Source organism: Anomaloglossus baeobatrachus, unplaced genomic scaffold (assembly GCF_048569485.1).
Source record: "Anomaloglossus baeobatrachus isolate aAnoBae1 unplaced genomic scaffold, aAnoBae1.hap1 Scaffold_142, whole genome shotgun sequence".
NCBI lineage: Eukaryota > Metazoa > Chordata > Amphibia > Anura > Aromobatidae > Anomaloglossus > Anomaloglossus baeobatrachus.
Window position 1 is genome coordinate 357555 of NW_027441912.1, and position 19664 is coordinate 377218.

Sequence of the window (19664 nt, forward strand, 5' to 3'; positions counted from 1 at the left end):
AGACAGAGAGAGGAAGAGACAGAGAAAGGAAGAGACAGAGAGAGGACGAGAGAGAGAGGAAGAGACAGAGAGAGGAAGAGACAGAGAGAGGAAGAGACAGAGGAAGAGACAGAGAGAGAGAGGAAGAGACAGAGAGAGGAAAAGACAGAGAGGAAGAGACAGAGAGAGGAAGAGACAGAGAGAAGAAGAGACAGAGAGAAGAAGAGACAGAGAGCGGAAGAGAGAGAGAGGAAGAGAGAGAGAGGAAGAGACAGAGAGAGAAAGAGAGAGAGAGGAAGAGACAGAGAGAGAAAGAGACAGAGAGAGGAAAAGAGAGAGAGAGGAAGAGAGAGAGGAAGAGACAGAGAGGAAGAGACAGAGAGAGGAAGAGACAGAGAGAGGAAGAGACAGAGAGAGGAAGAGACAGAGAGAGGAAGAGACAGAGAGGAAGAGACAGAGAGGAATAGACAGAGAGAGGAAGAGACAGAGAGAGGAAGAAACAGAGAGGAAGAGATAGAGAGGAAGAGACAGAAAGATGAAGAGACAGAGAGGAAGAGACAGAAGGATGAAGAGGAAGAGTCAGAGACAGAAGGATGAAGAGGAAGAGTCAGAGAGGAAGAGACAGAGGGAGGAAGAGACAGAGAGAGGAAGAGACAGAGAGAGGAAGGGACAGAGGGAGCAAGAGAGAAAGAAAGACAGAGAGGAGAGGAAGAGACAGAGGAAGAGACAGAGAGAGAGGAAGAGACAGAGAGAGGAAGAGATAGAGGAAGAGACAGAGAGAGAGGAAGAGACAGAGAGAGAGGAGAGGAAGAGACAGAGGGAGGAAGAGACAGAGAGAGGAAGAGACAGAGAGAGGAAGAGAGAGAGAGAGGTAGAGACAGAGAGGAAGAGACAGAGAGAGGAAGAGAGAGAGAGGTAGAGACAGAGAGAGGAAGAGAGAGAGAGGTAGAGACAGAGAGAGGAAGAGACAGAGAGAGGAAGAGACAGAGAGAGGAAGAGACAGAGGGAGGAAGAGAAAGAGAGAGGAAGAAACAGAGAGAGGAAGAGACAGAGAGGAAGAGACAGAGAGAGGAAGAGACAGAGAGGAAGAGACAGACAGAGAGGAAGAGACAGAGAGAGGAAGAGACAGAGAGAGGAAGAGACAGAGAGAGGAAGAGACAGAGAGAGGTAGAGACAGAGAGAGGAAGAGACAGAGAGAGGTAGAGACAGAGAGGAAGAGACAGAGAGAGGAAGAGAGAGAGAGGTAGAGACAGAGAGAGGAAGAGAGAGAGGTAGAGACAGAGAGAGGAAGAGACAGAGAGAGAGGAAGAGACAGAGAGAGGAAGAGACAGAGGGAGGAAGAGAAAGAGAGAGGAAGAGACAGAGAGAGGAAGAGACAGAGAGGAAGAGACAGAGAGAGAGGAAGAGACAGAGAGAGAGGAAGAGACAGAGAGAGAGGAAGAGACAGAGAGAGGAAGAGACAGAGAGGAAGGAAGACCAGAGAGGGAGGAAGAGACAGAGAGGGAGGAAGAGACAGAGAGAGAGGAAGAGACAGAGAGAGAGGAAGAGAGAGAGAGAGGAAGAGACAGAGAGAGGAAGAGACAGAGAGAGAGGAAGAGAGAGAGAGAGGAAGAGACAGAGAGAGGAAGAGACAGAGAGAGGAAGAGAGACAGAGAGAGGAAGAGACAGAGAGAGGAAGAGACAGAGAGAGGAAGAGACAGAGAGGAAGAGACAGAGAGGAAGAGACAGAGAGAGGAAGAGACAGAGAGAGGAAGAGATTGGAAGAGAAAGAGAGAGGAAGAGACAGAGAGAGAGAAAGGAAGAGACAGAGAAGAAGAGACAGAGGAAGAGACAGAGAGGAAGAGACAGAGGAAGAGACAGAGAGGAAGAGACAGAGAGAGGAAGAGACAGAGAGGAAGAGACAGAGAGGAAGAGAGAGAGAGGAAGAGACAGAGAAAGGAAGAAATAGAGAGGAAGAGACAGAGGAAGAGACAGAGAGAGGAAGAGACAGAGAGAGGAAGAGACAGAGAGAGGTAGAGACAGAGAGAGGAAGAGACAGAGAGAGGAAGAGAGAGAGAGGTAGAGACAGAGAGAGGAAGAGAGAGAGAGGTAGAGACAGAGAGAGGAACAGACAGAGAGAGGAAGAGACAGAGAGAGGAAGAGACAGAGGGAGGAAGAGAAAGAGAGAGGAAGAGACAGAGATAGGAAGAGACAGAGAGGAAGAGACAGAGAGAGAGGAAGAGACAGAGAGAGAGGAAGAGACAGAGAGAGAGGAAGAGACAGAGAGAGAGGAAGAGACAGAGAGAGAGGAAGAGACAGAGAGAGGAAGAGACAGAGAGGAACGAAGAGACAGAGAGAGAGGAAGAGACAGAGAGAGGAAGAGACAGAGAGAGGAAGAAACAGAGAGGAAGAGATAGATAGGAAGAGATAGATAGGAAGAGACAGAAAGATGAAGAGACAGAGAGGAAGAGACAGAAGGATGAAGAGGAAGAGTCAGAGAGGAAGAGACAGAGGGAGGAAGAGACAGAGGGAGAGGAAGAGACAGAGAGGAAGAGACAGAGAGAGGAAGAGACAGAGAGAGTAAGGGACAGAGGAAGAGACAGAGAGAGGAAGAGACAGAGGGAGCAAGAGAGAAAGGAAGAGACAGAGAGGAGAGGAAGAGACAGAGAGAGGAAGAGATAGAGGAAGAGACAGAGAGAGAGGAGAGGAAGAGATAGAGGGAGGAAGAGACAGAGAGAGGAAGAGACAGAGAGGTAGAGACAGAGAGAGGTAGAGACAGAGGGAGGAAGAGACAGAGAGAGGAAGAGACAGCGAGAGGAAGAGATAGAGAGGAAGAGACAGAGAGAGGAAGAGACAGAGAGAGAGAGGAAGAGACAGAGAGAGAGGAAGAGACAGATGGAGGAAGAGACAGAGAGAGGAAGAGACAGAGGGTGGAAGAGACAGAGGGAGGAAGAGACAGAGAGAGAAAGAGACAGAGAGATTAAGAGACAGAGAGAAGAAGAGAGAGGAAGAGACAGAGAGGAAGAGACAGAGAGGAAGAGACAGAGAGGAAGAGACAGAGAGAGGAAGAGACAGAGAGGAAGAGAAAGAGAGAGGAAGAGACAGAGAGAGGGAGAGACAGAGAGAGGAAGAGACAGAGAGAGAGGAGAAGAAGAGACAGAGAGGAAGAGACAGGGAGAGGAAGATACAGAGAGAGAGGAGAGGAAGAGTCAGAGAGAGAGAAAGAGACAGAGAGGAAGAGACAGACGAAGAGACAGAGGGAAGAAGAGACAGAGAGAGGAAGAGACAGAGAGAGAGGAAGAGACAGAGAGAGAGGAAGAGACAGAGAGAGAGGAAGAGACAGAGAGAGAGGAAGAGACAGAGAGAGAGGAAGAGACAGAGAGAGGAAGAGAGAGAGGAAGAGACAGAGAGAGAGGAGAGGAAGAGACAGAGAGAGGAAGAGACAGAGAGAGGAAGAGACAGAGAGAGGAAGAGGCAGAGAGAGGAAGAGACAGAGGAAGAGACAGAGGAAGAGACAGAGAGAGTAAGAGACAGAGAGAGGAAGAGACAGAGGAAGAGACAGAGAGTGGAAGAGACAGAGAGAGAGGAGAGGAAGAGACAGATGGAGGAAGAGACAGAGAGAGGAAGAGACAGAGAGAGTAAGAGACAGAGAGAGTAAGAGACAGAGAGAGGAAGAGAGAGAGGAAGAGATAGCGAGGAAGAGACAGAGAGAGGAAGAGACAGAGAGGAAGAGACAGAGAGGAAGACTGAGAGAGAGGAAGAGACAGAGAGAGAGGAAGAGACAGAGAGAGAGGAAGAGACAGAGAGGAAGGAAGACCAGAGAGGGAGGAAGAGACAGAGAGGGAGGAAGAGACAGAGAGAGAGGAAGAGACAGAGAGAGAGGAAGAGAGAGAGAGAGGAAGAGACTGAGAGAGGAAGAGACAGAGAGAGGAAGAGACAGAGAGAGGAAGAGACAGAGAGAGGAAGAGACAGAGAGAGGAAGAGACAGAGAGGAAGAGACAGAGAGAGGAAGAGACAGAGAGAGGAAGAGATAGGAAGAGAAAGAGAGAGGAAGAGACAGAGAGAGAGAGAGAGAAAGAGACAGAGAGGAAGAGACAGACGAAGAGACAGAGGGAAGAAGAGACAGAGAGAGGAAGAGACAGAGAGAGAGGAAGAGACAGAGAGAGAGGAAGAGACAGAGAGAGAGGAAGAGACAGAGAGAGAGGAAGAGACAGAGAGAGAGGAAGAGACAGAGAGAGGAAGAGAGAGAGGAAGAGACAGAGAGAGAGGAGAGGAAGAGACAGAGAGAGGAAGAGACAGAGAGAGGAAGAGACAGAGAGAGGAAGAGGCAGAGAGAGGAAGAGACAGAGGAAGAGACAGAGGAAGAGACAGAGAGAGTAAGAGACAGAGAGAGGAAGAGACAGAGGAAGAGACAGAGAGTGGAAGAGACAGAGAGAGAGGAGAGGAAGAGACAGATGGAGGAAGAGACAGAGAGAGGAAGAGACAGAGAGAGTAAGAGACAGAGAGAGTAAGAGACAGAGAGAGGAAGAGAGAGAGGAAGAGATAGCGAGGAAGAGACAGAGAGAGGAAGAGACAGAGAGGAAGAGACAGAGAGGAAGACTGAGAGAGAGGAAGAGACAGAGAGAGAGAAGAGACAGAGAGAGGAAGAGACAGAGAGGAAGGAAGACCAGAGAGGGAGGAAGAGACAGAGAGGGAGGAAGAGACAGAGAGAGAGGAAGAGACAGAGAGAGAGGAAGAGAGAGAGAGAGGAAGAGACAGAGAGAGGAAGAGACAGAGAGAGGAAGAGACAGAGAGAGGAAGAGACAGAGAGGAAGAGACAGAGAGAGGAAGAGACAGAGAGAGGAAGAGATAGGAAGAGAAAGAGAGAGGAAGAGACAGAGAGAGAGAAAGGAAGAGACAGAGAAGAAGAGACAGAGGAAGAGACAGAGAGGAAGAGACAGAGGAAGAGACAGAGAGGAAGAGACAGAGAGAGGAAGAGAAAGAGAGAGGAAGAGAAAGAGAGAGGAAGAGAGAGGAAGAGACAGAGAGAGAGGAAGAGACAGAGAGAGAGGAAGAGACAGAGAGAGAGAGGAGAGGAAGAGTCAGAGAGAGAGAGGAAGAGACAGAGGAAGAGACAGAGGGAGGAAGAGACAGAGAGAGGAAGAGACAGAGAGAGGAAGAGACAGAGAGGAAGAGACAGAGAGAGGAAGAGACAGAGAGGAAGAGACAGAGAGAGAGGAAGAGACAGAGAGAGAGGAAGAGACAGAGAGAGAGGAGAGGAAGAGACGGAGAGGAAGAGACAGAGGGTGGAAGAGACAGAGGGGGAAGAGACAGAGGGAGGAAGAGACAGAGGGAGGAAGAGACAGAGGGAGGAAGAGACAGAGGGAGGAAAAGACAGAGGGAGGAAGAGACAGAGGGAGGAAGAGACAGAGGGAGGAAGAGACAGAGAGAGGAAGAGACAGAGAGGAAGAGACAGAGAGAGGAAGAGACAGAGGGTGGAAGAGACAGAGGGAGGAAGAGACAGAGAGAGGAAGAGAAAGAGAGAGGAAGAGAAAGAGAGAGGAAGAGAAAGAGGGAGGAAGAGAGAGGAAGAGACAGAGAAAGAGAGAGAGAGAGGAAGAGACAGAGAAGAAGAGATAGAGAGGAAGAGACAGAGAGAGAGGAAGAGACAGAGAGAGAGGAGAGGAAGAGTCAGAGAGAGAGAGGAAGAGACAGAGGAAGAGACAGAGGGAGGAAGAGACAGAGAGAGGAAGAGACAGAGAGAGGAAGAGACAGAGAGAGGAAGAGACAGAGAGAGGAAGAGACAGAGAGAGGAAGAGACAGAGAGAGGAAGAGACAGAGAGGAAGAGACAGAGAGAGGAAGAGACAGAGAGAGAGGAAGAGACAGAGAGAGAGGAGAGGAAGAGTCAGAGAGAGGAAGAGACAGAGGAAGAGACAGAGGGAGGAAGAGACAGAGAGAGGAAGAGACAGAGAGGAAGAGACAGAGAGAGAGGAAGAGACAGAGAGAGAGGAAGAGACAGAGAAAGAGGAGAGGAAGAGACAGAGAGCGGAAGAGACAGAGGGTGGAAGAGACAGAGGGTGGAAGAGACAGAGGGAGGAAGAGACAGAGGGAGGAAGAGACAGAGGGAGGAAGAGACAGAGGGAGGAAGAGTCAGAGGGAGGAAGAGACAGAGAAAGGAAGAGACAGAGAAAGGAAGAGACGGAGAAAGGAAGAGACAGAGAGAGGAAGAGACAGAGAGAGGAAGAGACAGAGAGGAAGAGACAGAGAGAGGAAGAGACAGAGAGAGGAAGAGACATAGAGGAAGAGACAGAGAGAGGAAGAGACAGAGGAAGAGACAGAGAGAGGAAGAGACAGAGGAAGAGACAGAGAGAGGGAAAGAGACAGAGAGGGAAAGAGACAGAGAGAGGAAGAGACAGCGAGAGGAAGAGATAGAGAGGAAGAGACAGAGAGAGGAAGAGACAGAGAGAGAGAGGAAGAGACAGAGAGAGAGGAAGAGACAGATGGAGGAAGAGACAGAGAGAGGAAGAGACAGAGGGTGGAAGAGACAGAGGGAGGAAGAGACAGAGAGAGAAAGAGACAGAGAGATTAAGAGACAGAGAGGAAGAGACAGAGAGGAAGAGACAGAGAGGAAGAGAAAGAGAGAGGAAGAGACAGAGAGGAAGAGAAAGAGAGAGGAAGAGACAGAGAGAGGGAGAGACAGAGAGAGGAAGAGACAGAGAGAGAGGAGAAGAAGAGACAGAGAGGAAGAGACAGGGAGAGGAAGATACAGAGAGAGAGGAGAGGAAGAGTCAGAGAGAGAGAGAGAAAGAGACAGAGAGGAAGAGACAGAGAGAAAGAGACAGAGAGAGGAAGAGACAGAGATGAAGAGACAGAGAGGAAGAGACAGAGGAAGAGACAGAGGAAGAGACAGAGAGAAGAAGAGACAGAGAGAGGAATAGACAGAAAGAGAGGAAGAGACAGAAAGAGGAAGAGGCAGAGGGAGGAAAAGGAAGAGACAGAGAGGAAGAGACAGAGAAGAAGAGACAGAGAGAGGAAGAGACAGAGGAAGAGATAGAGAGGAAGAGACAGAGAGAGGAAGAGACAGAGAGAGGAAGAGACAGAGAGGAAGAGACAGAAGGATGAAGAGGAATTGACAGAGAGGAAGAGACGGAGGGAGAGGAAGAGACAGAGAGGAAGAGACAGAGAGAGAGGAAGAGACAGAGAGAGGAAGAGACAGAGAAAGGAAAAGGAAGAGACAGAAAGGAAGAGACAGAGGAAGATACAGAGAGAGGAAGAGACAGAGGAAGAGACAGAGAGAGGAAGAGATAGAGAGAGACGAAGCGACAGAGAGAGAGGAAGAGACAGAGAGAGGAAGAGACAGAGAGGAAGAGTTAGAGAGGAAGAGACAGAGAGAGGAAGATACAGAGCGAGAGAAAGAGACAGAGAGGAAGAGTCAGAGAGGAAGAGACAGAGAGGAAGAGACAGAGGGAGGAAGAGGAAGAGACAGAGAGGAAGAGACAGAGAGAGAGGAATAGACAGAGAAAGAGGAAGAGACAGAGAGAGAGGAAGAGACCGAGAGAGGAAGAGACAGAGAGGAAGAGACAGAGAGGAAGAGACAGAGAGAGAGGAATAGACAGAGAGAGGAAGAGACAGAGAGAGGAAGAGACAGAGAGAGGAAGAGACAGAGAGAGGAAGAGACAGAGAGAGGAAGAGACAGAGAGAGGAAGAGACAGAGAGAGGAAAAGACAGAGAGGAAGAGACAGAGAGAGAAAGAGACAGAGGGAGGAAGAGACAGAGGGAGGAAGAGACAGAGGGAGGAAGAGATAGCGGGAGGAAGAGATAGCGATAGGAAGAGACAGAGAGAGGAAGAGACAGAGAGAGGAAGAGACAGAGAGAGAAAGAGACAGAGGGAGGAAGAGGAAGAGACAGAGAGAGGAAGAGACAGAGAGGAATAGACAGAGAGAGGAAGAGACAGAGGAAGAGACAGAGGGAGGAAGAGGAAGAGACAGAGAGGAAGACACAGAGAAAGAGGAAGAGACAGAGAGGAATAGACAGAGAGAGGAAGAGACAGAGAGTGGAAGAGAGAGAGTAAGAGACAGAGAGGGAGAGGAAGAGACAGAGAGGAAGAGAAAGAGAGAGAAAGAGACAGAGAGAGGAAGAGACAGAGAGAGGAAGAGACAGAGGGAGGAAGAGGAAGAGACAGAGAGAGGAAGAGACAGAGAGGAATAGACAGAGAGAGGAAGAGACAGAGAGGAATAGACAGAGAGAGGAAGAGACAGAGGGAGGAAGAGGAAGAGACAGAGAGGAAGAGTCAGAGAGAGAGTAAGAGACAGAGAGAGGAAGAGACAGAGAGAGGAAGAGACAGAGAGAGGAAGAGACAGAGAGAGGAAGAGACAGAGAGGGAGAAAGAGACAGAAAGGAAGAGAGAGAGAGGAAGAGACAGAGAGAGAGAGGAAGAGACAGAGAGAGAGAGGAAGAGACAGAGAGAGAGGAAGAGACAGAGAGAGAGGAAGAGAGAGAGAGGAAGAGAGAGAGGAAGAGAAAGAGAGGAAGAGACAGAGATGAAGAGACAGAGAGGAAGAGACAGAGGAAGAGACAGAGGAAGAGACAGAGGAAGAGACAGAGAGAGGAAGAGACAGAGAGAGGAATAGACAGAAAGAGAGGAAGAGACAGAAAGAGGAAGAGGCAGAGGAAGGAAAAGGAAGAGACAGAGAGGAAGAGACAGAGAAGAAGAGACAGAGAGAGGAAGAGACAGAGGAAGAGATAGAGAGGAAGAGACAGAGAGAGGAAGAGACAGAGAGAGGAAGAGACAGAGAGGAAGAGACAGAAGGATGAAGAGGAATTGACAGAGAGGAAGAGACAGTGGGAGGAAGAGACAGAGAGAGGAAGAGACAGAGAGAGGAAAAGGAAGAGACAGAAAGGAAGAGACAGAGAGAGGAAGAGACAGAGGAAGAGACAGAGAGAGGAAGAGATAGAGAGAGACGAAGCGACAGAGAGAGAGGAAGAGACAGAGAGAGGAAGAGACAGAGAGAGGAAGAGACAGAGAGAGGAAGAGACAGAGAGAGGAAGAGACAGAGAGAGGAAAAGACAGAGAGGGAGAGACAGAGAGATAAAGAGACAGAGAGAGAGGAAGAGACAGAGAGAGGAAGAGACAGAGAGAGAGGAAGAGACAGAGGGAGGAAGAGATAGAGAGGAAGAGACAGCGATAGGAAGAGACAGAGAGAGGAAGAGACAGAGAGAGGAAGAGACAGAGAGAGGAAGAGACAGAGAGAGGAAGAGACAGAGGGAGGAAGAGGAAGAGACAGAGAGAGGAAGAGGAAGAGACAGAGAGAGGAAGAGACAGAGAGGAATAGACAGAGAGAGGAAGAGACAGAGGAAGAGACAGAGGGAGGAAGAGGAAGAGACAGAGAGGAAGACACAGAGAAAGAGGAAGAGACAGAGAGGAATAGACAGAGAGAGGAAGAGACAGAGAGAGAGGAAGAGACAGAGAGTGGAAGAGAGAGAGGAAGAGACAGAGAGAGGGATAGGAAGAGACAGAGAGGAAGAGAAAGAGAGAGAAAGAGACAGAGAGAGGAAGAGACAGAGGGAGGAAGAGACAGAGAGAGGAAGAGACAGAGAGGAATAGACAGAGAGAGGAAGAGACAGAGAGGAATAGACAGAGAGAGGAAGAGACAGAGGGAGGAAGAGGAAGAGACAGAGAGGAAGAGTCAGAGAGAGAGTAAGAGACAGAGAGAGGAAGAGACAGAGGGTGGAAGAGACAGAGGGAGGAAGAGACAGAGGGAGGAAGAGACAGAGGGAGGAAGAGACAGAGGGAGGAAGAGACATAGAGAGGAAGAGACATAGAGAGGAAGAGACAGAGAGAGGAAGAGAGAGAGAGGAAGAGACAGAGAGAGGAAGAGACAGAGAGGAAGAGACAGAAAGAGGAAGAGACAGAAAGAGGAAGAGACAGAGAGAGAGGAGAGGAAGAGTCAGAGAGAGGAAGAGACCGAGAGAGAGGAAGAGACAGAGAGAGGAAGAGACAGAGGGTGGAAGAGACAGAGGGAGGAAGAGACAGAGGGAGGAAGAGACAGAGGGAGGAAGAGACAAAGAGAGGAAGAGACATAGAGAGGAAGAGACAGAGAGAGGAAGAGAGAGGAGAGGAAGAGTCAGAGAGAGGAAGAGACCGAGAGAGAGGAAGAGACAGAGAGAGAGGAAGAGACAGAGAGAAAGAGACAGAGGAAGAGACAGAAAGAGGAAGAGACAGAGAGGAAGAGACAGAGAGAGGAAGAGACAGAGAGAGGAAGAGACAGAGAGAGGAAGAGACAGAGAGAGGAAGAGACAGAGAGAGGAAGAGACAGAGAGAGGAAGAGACAGAGAGAGGAAGAGACAGAGAGAGGAAGAGACAGAGAGAGGAAGAGACAGAGAGGAAGAGAGAGAGAGTAAGAGACAGAGAGGAAGAGAGAGAGAGAGGAAGAGACAGAGAGGAAGAGAGAGAGAGAGGAAGAGACAGAGAGGGAGGAAGAGACAGAGAGAGGAAGAGACAGAGAGAGGAAGAGACAGAGAGGAAGAGACAGAGAGAGGAAGAGACAGAGAGGAAGAGACAGAGAGGAAGAGACAGAGAGGAAGAGACAGAGAGAGAGGAAGAGACAGAGAGAGAGGAAAAGACAGAGAGAGGAAAAGACAGAGAGAGGAAAAGACAGAGAGGAAGAGACAGAGAGAGGAAGAGACAGAGAGAGAGAAAGAGACAGAGAGAGAGAGGAAAAGACAGAGAGAGGAAGAGACAGAGAGAGGAAGAGACAGAGGGTGGAAGAGACAGAGGGAGGAAGAGACAGAGAGAGGAAGAGACATAGAGAGGAAGAGACACAGAAAGGAAGAGACACAGAGAGGAAGAGACAGAGGGAGGAAGAGACAGAGGGAGGAAGAGACAGAGAGAGAGGAAGAGACAGAGAGAGGAAGAGACAGAGAGAAAGAGACAGAGAGAGGAAGAGACAGAGAGAGGAAGAGACAGAGGAAGAAACAGAGAGAGAGGAAGAGACAGAGAGAGAGGAAGAGACAGAGAGGAAGAGCCAGAGAGAGGAAGAGACAGAGAGAGGAAGAGACAGAGAGAGGAAGAGACAGAGAGAGCGGAAGAGACAGAGAGAGAGGAAGAGACAGAGAGAGAGGAAGAGACAGAGAGGAAGAGTTAGAGAGGAAGAGACAGAGAGAGGAAGATACAGAGCGAGAGAAAGAGACAGAGAGAGGAAGAGAAAGAGAAAGGAAGAGACAGAGAGAGAGGAAGAGACAGAGAGAGGAAGAGACAGAGAGAGGAAGAGACAGAGAGAGGAAGAGACAGAGAGAGGAAGAGAAAGAGAAAGGAAGAGACAGAGGGAGAAAGAGACAGAGAGAGGAAGAGACAGAGAGAGGAAGAGACAGAGAGAGGAAGAGACAGAGAGGAAGAGACAGAGAGAGGAAGAGACAGAGAGAGGAAGAGACAGAGAGAGGAAGAGACAGAGAGAGGAAGAGACAGAGAGAGGAAGAGACAGAGGAAGAGACAGAGAGAGGAAGAGACAGAGAGAGGAAGAGACAGAGAGAGGAAGAGACAGAGGAAGAGACAGAGAGAGGAAGAGACAGAGAGAGAAGAAGAGACAGAGAGAGAGGAAGAGACAGAGAGAGAGGAAGAGACAGAGAGAGGAAGAGACAGAGAGAGAGGAAGAGACAGAGAGAGAGGAAGAGACAGAGAGAGGAAGAGACAGAGAGAGGAAGAGACAGAGAGAGGAAGAGACAGAGAGAGAGGAAGAGACAGAGAGAGGAAGAGACAGAGAGAGGAAGAGACAGAGAGAGGAAGAGAGAGAGAGGAAGAGACAGAGAGAGGAAGAGACAGAAAGAGGAAGAGACAGAGAGAGGAAGAGACAGAGAGAGGAAGAGACAGAGAGAGGAAGAGACAGAGAGAGGAAGAGACAGAGAGAGGAAGAGACAGAGAGAGAAGAAGAGACAGAGAGAGGAAGAGACAGAGAGAGGAAGAGACAGAGAGAGGAAGAGACAGAGAGAGAGGAAGAGACAGAGAGAGAGGAAGAGACAGAGAGAGAAGAAGAGACAGAGAGAGGAAGAGACAGAGAGAGGAAGAGACAGAGAGAGGAAGAGACAGAGAGGAAGAGACAGAGAGAGGAAGACACAGAGAGAGGAAGAGAGAGAGAGAGGAAGAGACAGAGAGAGGAAGAGACAGAGAGAGGAAGAGACAGAGAGAGGAAGAGATAGAGAGGAAGAGACAGAGAGAGGAACTGTCACGATTGACTCCTGGCTCAGCTGGAGCTGAGCCTTTTTTTTAGTTTCACTTCTGATGCAGGTCACGTTAGGGGTTAATCCTTTCTGCCTCGTTCTGGAGGCCAGGTTGGTTTATTAGGGCACTGTTTTTCTTGGGCTTCGCCAGTGATACTTCTGGCTCTGCTGTGTTCTGCTCTTGAGTGACCTGTTGTCTGCCCTGCCCCCTCCTGATCTCCGTGTTCACCTGACCTGTTAACCTCCTCTGTTGTCTGTTTCCATCAGTGTCTCTCTCGCTGTCTCCCTGTTCGTTCCTTATCTGTTTACCTTAATTCTGTCTTGTCCTCCCACCCCCCCTCGCTTCTAGGCTCTGATTTCCCGGCTACTGACTATTTGCTTCCCTCTGACTAGTTTAGACTTTGCCCTTGTGTACTTACAAGACCTCATGTTGTGACACGGCTTTCTGACGATTCTACTGCCATCTGGTGAGCTTGACTAGTATTACCTCGGCTAGGGAATTCCCTGCTCATACGTTTCCTCCACTTTTACGCCCCCTAGTGGTTTACCAGCTAACTACCTTCTCAGATAGTTTCAGGAATCCTCTCAGTCCCACATTACTGCGCTGTACTGCTATTGTACATCTTAGAGTACAGCGTGACAGGAATAGGCAGAGAGAGAGGAAGAGACAGACAGAGGAAGAGACAGACAGAGGAAGAGACAGAGAGAGGAAGAGACAGACAGAGGAAGAGACAGAGAGAGGAAGAGACAGAGAGAGAGAGGAAGAGACAGAGAGAGAGAGGAAGAGACAGAGAGAGAGAGGAAGAGACAGAGAGAGGAAGAGACAGAGAGAGAGAGGAAGAGACAGAGAGAGGAAGAGACAGAGAGAGAGGAAGAGACAGAGAGAGAGGAAGAGACAGAGAGAGAAGAAGAGACAGAGAGAGAAGAAGAGACAGAGAGAGGAAGAGACAGAGAGAGGAAGAGACAGAGAGAGGAAGAGACAGAGAGGAAGAGACAGAGAGAGGAAGAGACAGAGAGAGGAAGACACAGAGAGAGGAAGAGAGAGAGAGAGGAAGAGACAGAGAGAGGAAGAGACAGAGAGAGAGAGGAAGAGACAGAGAGAGAGAGGAAGAGACAGAGAGAGGAAGAGACAGAGAGAGAGAGAGGAAGAGACAGAGAGAGAGAGGAAGAGACAGAGAGAGAGAGAGGAAGAGAGAGAGAGGAAGAGACAGAGAGAGAGGAAGAGACAGAGAGAGGAAGAGACAGAGAGGGAGGAAGAGACAGAGAGAGAGAGAGGAAGAGACAGAGAGAGAGAGGAAGAGACAGAGAGAGAGAGAGGAAGAGAGAGAGAGGAAGAGACAGAGAGAGAGGAAGAGACAGACAGAGGAAGAGACAGACAGAGGAAGAGACAGAGAGAGGAAGAGACAGAGAGAGAGGAAGAGACAGACAGAGGAAGAGACAGACAGAGGAAGAGACAGACAGAGGAAGAGACAGAGAGGAAGAGACAGAGAGAGAGAGGAATAGACAGAAAGAGGAAGAGACAGAGAGAGGAAGAGACAGAGAGAGAGAGGAATAGACAGAAAGAGGAAGAGACAGAGAGAGGAAGAGACAGAGGAAGAGACAGAGGAAGAGACAGAGGAAGAGACAGAGGAAGAGACAGAGGAAGAGACAGAGGGAGGAAGAGACAGAGAGAGGAAGAGACAGAGAGAGGAAGAGACAGAGAGAGGAAGAGACAGAGAGAGAGAGAGGAAGAGACAGAGAGAGAGAGGAAGAGACAGAGAGAGAGAGAGGAAGAGAGAGAGAGGAAGAGACAGAGAGAGAGGAAGAGACAGACAGAGGAAGAGACAGACAGAGGAAGAGACAGAGAGAGGAAGAGACAGAGAGAGGAAGAGACAGAGAGAGAGGAAGAGACAGACAGAGGAAGAGACAGACAGAGGAAGAGACAGACAGAGGAAGAGACAGACAGAGGAAGAGACAGACAGAGGAAGAGACAGAGAGGAAGAGACAGAGAGAGGAAGAGACAGAGAGAGGAAGAGACAGAGAGAGAGAGGAAGAGACAGAGAGAGGAAGAGACAGAGAGAGAGAGGAAGAGACAGAGAGAGAGAGGAAGAGACAGAGAGAGAGAGAGGAAGAGACAGAGAGAGAGAGGAAGAGACAGAGAGAGAGAGGAAGAGACAGAGAGAGAGAGGAAGAGACAGAGAGAGAGAGGAAGAGACAGAGAGAGAGAGGAAGAGACAGAGAGAGAGAGGAAGAGACATAGAGAGAGAGGAAGAGACAGAGAGAGAGGAAGAGACAGAGAGGGAGGAAGAGACAGAGAGTAAGAGACAGAGAGAGGCAGAGACAGAGAGAGGAAGAGACAGAGAGAGGAAGAGACAGAGAAAGGAAGAGACAGACAGAGGAAGAGACAGAGAGAGGAAGAGACAGAGGGAGGAAGAGACAGAGAGAGGAAGAGACAGAGGAAGAGACAGAGAGGAAGAGACAGAGAGAGGAAGAGACAGAGAGGGGAAGAGACAGAGAGGAAGAGACAGAGAGGAAGAGACAGAGAGGAAGAGACAGAGAGAGAGGAAGAGACAGAGAGAGAGAGGAAGAGACAGAGAGGAAGAGAGAGAGAGAGGAAGAGACATAGAGAGAGAGGAAGAGACAGAGAGAGGAAGAGACAGAGAGAGAGGAAGAGACAGAGAGAGAGGAAGAGACAGAGAGAGAGAGAGGAAGAGACAGAGAGAGAGAGGAAGAGACAGAGAGAGAGAGAGGAAGAGAGAGAGAGGAAGAGACAGAGAGAGAGGAAGAGACAGAGAGAGGAAGAGACAGAGAGGGAGGAAGAGACAGAGAGAGAGAGAGGAAGAGACAGAGAGAGAGAGGAAGAGACAGAGAGAGAGAGAGGAAGAGAGAGAGAGGAAGAGACAGAGAGAGAGGAAGAGACAGACAGAGGAAGAGACAGACAGAGGAAGAGACAGAGAGAGGAAGAGACAGAGAGAGAGGAAGAGACAGACAGAGGAAGAGACAGACAGAGGAAGAGACAGACAGAGGAAGAGACAGAGAGGAAGAGACAGAGAGAGAGAGGAATAGACAGAAAGAGGAAGAGACAGAGAGAGAGAGGAATAGACAGAAAGAGGAAGAGACAGAGAGAGGAAGAGACAGAGAGAGGAAGAGACAGAGGAAGAGACAGAGGAAGAGACAGAGGAAGAGACAGAGGAAGAGACAGAGGAAGAGACAGAGGAAGAGACAGAGGAAGAGACAGAGGAAGAGACAGAGGAAGAGACAGAGGGAGGAAGAGACAGAGAGAGGAAGAGACAGAGAGAGAGAGTCAGAGACAGAGAGAGGAAGAGACAGAGAGAGGAAGAGACAGAGAAAGGAAGAGACAGAGAGAGGAAGAGACAGAGAAAGGAAGAGACAGAGAGAGGAAGAGACAGAGAGAGGAAGAGACAGAGGAAGAGACAGAGAGAGGAAGAGAGAGAGGAAGAGACAGAGAGAGGAAGAGACAGAGAGAGGAAGAGAGAGAGAGGAAGAGACAGAGAGAGGAAGAGACAGAGAGAGGAAGAGACAGAGAGAGGAAGAGACATAGAGAGGAAGAGACAGAGAGAGAGGAAGAGACAGAGAGAGAGGAAGAGACAGAGAGAGAGGAAGAGACAGAGAGAGAGGAAGAGACAGAGAGAGGAAGAGACAGAGAGAGAGGAAGAGACAGAGAGAGAGGAAGAGACAGAGAGAGGAAGAGACAGAGGGTGGAAGAGACAGAGAGAGGAAGAGACAGAGAGAGAGGAAGAGACAGAGAGAGGAAGAGACAGAGAGAGAGGAAGAGACAGAGAGAGAGGAAGAGACAGAGAGAGAGGAAGAGACAGAGAGAGAGGAAGAGACAGAGATAGGAAGAGACAGAGAGAGAGAAAGAGACAGAGAGAGGAAGAGACAGAGAGAGAGGAAGAGACAGAGAGAGGGGAAGAGACAGAGAGAGGGGAAGAGACAGAGAGAGGAAGAGAGAGAGAGGAAGAGACAGAGAGAGGAAGAGAGAGAGAGGAAGAGACAGAGAGAGAGGAAGAGACAGAGAGAGAGAGGAAGAGACAGAGAGACAGGAAGAGACAGAGAGAGAGGAAGAGACAGAGAGACAGGAAGAGACAGAGAGAGAGGAAGAGACAGAGATAGGAAGAGACAGAGAGAGAGAAAGAGACAGAGAGAGGAAGAGACAGAGAGAGAGGAAGAGACAGAGAGAGAGGAAGAGACAGAGAGAGAGAGGAAGAGACAGAGAGACAGGAAGAGACAGAGAGAGAGGAAGAGACAGAGAGACAGGAAGAGACAGAGAGAGAGGAAGAGACAGAGAGACAGGAAGAGACAGAGAGACAGGAAGAGACAGAGAGAGAGGAAGAGACAGAGAGAGGAAGAGACAGAGAGGAAGAGACAGAGAGAGGGGAAGAGACAGAGAGAGGAAGAGACAGAGAGAGAGGAAGAGACAGAGAGAGAGGAAGAGACAGAGAGAGAGGAAGAGACAGAGAGAGAGGAAGAGACAGAGAGGAAGAGACAGAGAGAGGAAGAGACAGAGAGAGGAAGAGACAGAGAGAGAGGAAGAGACAGAGAGAGGAAGAGACAGAGAGAGGAAGAGACAGAGAGAGAGGAAGAGACAGAGAGAGAGGAAGAGACAGAGAGAGAGGAAGAGACAGAGAGAGAGGAAGAGACAGAGAGAGAGGAAGAGACAGAGATAGGAAGAGACAGAGAGAGAGGAAGAGACAGAGAGAGAGGAAGAGACAGAGATAGGAAGAGACAGAGAGAGAGGAAGAGACAGAGAGAGGGGAAGAGACAGAGAGAGGAAGAGACAGAGAGAGAGGAAGAGACAGAGAGAGAGGAAGAGACAGAGAGAGGAAGAGACAGAGAGAGAGGAAGAGACAGAGAGAGGGGAAGAGACAGAGAGAGGGGAAGAGACAGAGAGAGGAAGAGAGAGAGAGGAAGAGACAGAGAGGAAGAGAGAGAGAGGAAGAGACAGAGAGAGGAAGAGACAGAGAGAGGAAGAGAGAGAGAGGAAGAGACAGAGAGAGGAAGAGAGAGAGAGGAAGAGAGAGAGAGGAAGAGACAGAGAGAGAGGAAGAGACAGAGAGAGAGGAAGAGACAGAGAGAGAGGAAGAGACAGAGAGAGAGGAAGAGACAGAGAGACAGGAAGAGACAGAGAGACAGGAAGAGACAGAGAGAGAGGAAGAGACAGAGAGAGGAAGAGACAGAGAGAGAGGAAGAGACAGAGAGAGGGGAAGAGACAGAGAGAGGAAGAGACAGAGAGAGGAAGAGACAGAGAGAGAGGAAGAGACAGAGAGAGAGGAAGAGACAGAGAGAGAGGAAGAGACAGAGAGAAAGAGACAGAGAGAAAGAGACAGAGAGAGAAAGAGACAGAGAGAGAGGAAGAGACAGAGAGAGGAAGAGACAGAGAGGGAGAAAGAGACAGAGAGAGGAAGAGACAGAGAGAGGAAGAGACAGAGAGGAAGAGACAGAGAGAGGAAGAGACAGAGAGAGGAAGAGACAGAGAGGAAGAGACAGAGAGGAAGAGACAGAGAGGAAGAGACAGAGAGGAAGAGACAGAGAGAGGAAGAGATAGAGAGGAAGAGAGACAGAGAGAGGAAGAGACAGAGAGAGGAAGAGACAGAGAGAGGAAGAGACAGAGAGAGGAAGAGACAGAGAGAGGAAGAGACAGAGAGAGAGGAAGAGACAGAGAGAGAGGAAGAGACAGAGAGAGGAAGAGACAGAGAGAAGAAGAGAGAGAGAGAGAGGAAGAGAGAGAGAGAGAGGAAGAGACAGAGAGAGGAAGAGAGAGAGAGGAAGAGACAGAGAGAGAGGAAGAGACAGAGAGAGGAAGAGACAGAGAGAGAGAGGAAGAGACAGAGAGAGAGGAAGAGACAGAGAGAGAGGAAGAGACAGAGAGAGGAAGAGAGAGAGGAAGAGACAGAGAGAGAGGAAGAGACAGAGAGAGAGGAAGAGACAGAGAGAGAGGAAGAGACAGAGAGAGAGGAAGAGACAGAGAGAGAGGAAGAGACAGAAAGAGAGGAAGAGACAGAGAGAGGAAGAGAGAGAGAAAGAGACAGAGAGAGAGGAAGAGACAGAGAGAGGAAGAGACAGAGAGAGGAAGAGAGAGAGAGGAAGAGACAGAGAGAGGAAGAGAGAGAGAGGAAGAGAGAGAGGAAGAGACAGAGAGAGAGGAAGAGACAGAGAGAGAGAGGAAGAGACAGAGAGAGAGGAAGAGACAAAGAGAGAGGAAGAGACAGAGAGACAGGAAGAGACAGAGAGACAGGAAGAGACAGAGAGAGAGGAAGAGACAGAGAGAGAGGAAGAGACAGAGAGAGAGGAAGAGACAGAGAGAGGGGAAGAGACAGAGAGAGGAAGAGACAGAGAGAGGAAGAGACAGAGAGAGAGGAAGAGACAGAGAGAGAGGAAGAGACAGAGAGAGGAAGAGACAGAGAGAGAGAGGAAGAGACAGAGAGAGGAAGAGACAGAGAGAGGAAGAGACAGAGGAAGAGACAGAGGAAGAGACAGAGGAAGAGACAGAGGGAGGAAGAGACAGAGAGAGGAAGAGACAGAGAGAGAGAGTCAGAGACAGAGAGAGGAAGAGACAGAGAGAGGAAGAGACAGAGAGAGGAAGAGACAGAGAGAGGAAGAGACAGAGAGAGGAAGAGACAGAGAGGAAGAGACAGAGAGAGAGGAAGAGACAGAGAGAGAGGAAGAGACAGAGAGGAAGAGACAGAGAGGAAGAGACAGAGAGGAAGAGACAGAGAGGAAGAGACAGAGAGGAAGAGACAGAGAGAGGAAGAGACAGAGAGAGGAAGAGAGAGAGAGGAAGAGAGAGAGAGGAAGAGACAGAGAGAGAGGAAGAGACAGAGAGGAAGAGACAGAGAGGAAGAGACAGAGAGGAAGAGACAGAGAGGAAGAGACAGAGAGGAAGAGACAGAGAGGAAGAGACAGAGAGAGGAAGAGACAGAGAGAGGAAGAGAGAGAGAGGAAGAGAGAGAGAGGAAGAGACAGAGAGAGGAAGAGACAGAGAGAGGAAGAGACAGAGAGAGGAAGAGACAGAGAGAGGAAGAGACAGAGAGAGGAAGAGACAGAGGAAGAGACAGAGAGAGAGGAAGAGACAGAGAGAGAGGAAGAGACAGAGAGAGAAGAAGAGACAGAGAGAAGAAGAGACCGAGAGAGGAAGAGAGAGAGAGGAAGAGACAGAGAGAGGAAGAGACAGAGAGAGGAAGAGACAGAGAGAAGAAGAGACAGAGAGAAGAAGAGAGAGAGAAAGGAAGAGACAGAGAGAGGAAGAGACAGAGAGAGGAAGAGACAGAGGAAGAGACAGAGAGAGAGGAAGAGACAGAGAGAGGAAAAGACAGAGAGGAAGAGACAGAGAGAGGAAGAGACAGAGAGAGAGGAAGAGACAGAGGGAGGAATAGACAGAGGGAGGAAGAGACAGAGAGAAGAAAAGACAGAGAGAGGAAGAGACAGAGAGGAAAAGACAGAGAGGAAGAGACAGAGAGAGGAAGAGACAGAGAGGAAGAGACAGAGAGAGAGGAAGAGACAGAGAGAGGAAGAG